At 43.8% G+C, this 1,845-nt stretch overlaps 1 pseudogene; it reads left to right on the top strand.

Annotated features, from left to right (window-relative positions):
• Nucleotides 1-837: 837 nt before the first annotated feature.
• Nucleotides 838-1,324, top strand: LOC101124676 (centrosomal protein of 19 kDa-like; annotated as a pseudogene).
• The last annotated feature ends 521 nt before the right edge of the window (nt 1,325-1,845 follow it).

The raw sequence follows: 1,845 nt of genomic DNA, 5'->3' as shown, positions 1-1,845 counted from the left end.
CTATTCCTAGGTATTTATCCAAGAGAAATTAAAGCAAATGAAAACACAGAGAATCATATGCAAAATGTTTGTATCAGCTTCCTTCATAATAGCTGAAGATAGGAAACCACACAAATGTCTATCAACTGAGGAGCAGAAAAACAAATGATGGTATCAACACGTAATGGAATATTACCCAAAGGTGAACAGAAACACACTTCTGATACACAGCAACACTTTGCTAAGTGAAAGAGTGTCTAATTGTGTGATTTCACTTCTCTAGGGAAGGCAAAGCAACGGAGACAGAAAGCAGAGCGGTGGTTGCCTGGGAGCAGAGGGGAAGGGAGGACCACCAAGAGGCACAAGGGGCTTTTTCCAAGAATGGACACATTCTATTTCTTGAATATGGAAAGTGGTGGTTGCATGACTATATACTGTATACTTTCAAAAAACTCATTGAGCTGTACACTTAGAATGGGTGAATTTTGGTGAGCCCTGGGTGTTTCTGTGGAAACAGCTTAACCAGTGCCCCTCAGGACTCTGAAGCCATGCATGCCATCATGGGAGCCAGCATATGGTGCCCTGTGCCAGCCCCACCTCTACTTCCAGGGAGTTCATCCAGCCACATCAGTAGGACTGAGGCCGTTGTCTCTTCCTGCAGTACCAGGCTCTGCCCAGCCTCAAAGTCGACTTAGGTGCTCCTCGTTGCATTGCTGTTGGGTGGGAGCAACCCCTTCCGAGCAGTATAGATGTTGGCCTGCAGAAGAAGATGCCCTTTCTGTATTTTTCCAAGGCAGGAAGTCATTATGCAACTTATACATTTTCATCAGATTTCCTCCGATATCCTCTGAAGTGTGTGTGGGAATGATGTGTGCTGCCAAGAAGTGTGGCATCTGATTTTAGCCTCCAGCTAGTATCTTAATCTACGAGAATGAAATTCAAGGGGAGAATTCGCTCACGCATTCTGCCAGTTCAAAATTTTTCAAAGTTTTCAGGTTGCACGCAAGTGGCTGAACAGCTAAAGAATAACCTACGACACGAGAGTTACCCGTAACAAGGATTCCTGAGGCAGCTAGAGAAGCTATCCAGTTTTTTACGAGGTTACCTGTGGAGGCAGAGTTGGGCAAAAACAATGGAACAAATTTGACCGGAAACAACCATTGATCCTGAAAAAGACCTGAACACACTGGATGACAAGGAGCTTGCCAAAAGGAAGAGCATCATGGATGAACTTTTTGAGAAAAATCAGAAGAAGAATGATCCAAATTTTGTTTACAACATTGAGGTCAAAATGCCACAGGATGAACAGCTGCAGTCCTGTGGCTAGGACACAGTCAGCTCATAAGTTCTGATATGAAACACTCAAAAGATTTATTGGGCTAGCAGAATATTCATGTTTATATAAATAACAGATTGGTTCTAGAAAAATCTTTAGAGAACACTAAAATGTATATGTTGAGTCACGGGGGATTGACGATATTACTTTTCAAAACCAGGACGTTTAGAGCATCTACTATGTAGGTGCATGAGGAAAGTAGGAAAAATGGAATAAAGGAATCTGCCTTATTTTTTACTCTTTTGAGACAGGGTCTTTCTCTGTTGCTCAGGTTAGAATGCAGTGGTGAGATCTCAGCTCACTGCAATCCCCACTTCCTGGGCCCAAGCAATCCTCCCACCTCAGTCCCCCAAGTAGCTGGGACGACAGGCGTGCACCACCATGCCCAGCTAATTTTTTGGTTGTTGTTTTTTGTTTGTTTTTTTGTAGAGATGGGGTTTTGCCTTGTTACCCAGGCTTGTCTCAAACTTCTGGACTCAAGCTATCTGTCCGCCTCGGGCTTCCAAAGTGCTATGATTACAGGCACGAGC

The sequence above is a fragment of the Gorilla gorilla genome, chromosome 11 (genome assembly GCF_029281585.2).
Source record: "Gorilla gorilla gorilla isolate KB3781 chromosome 11, NHGRI_mGorGor1-v2.1_pri, whole genome shotgun sequence".
Taxonomy (NCBI): domain Eukaryota; kingdom Metazoa; phylum Chordata; class Mammalia; order Primates; family Hominidae; genus Gorilla; species Gorilla gorilla.
The sequence above is the reverse complement of the archived record's forward strand: the minus strand, read 5'-3'. Positions and strand labels throughout refer to the sequence as shown.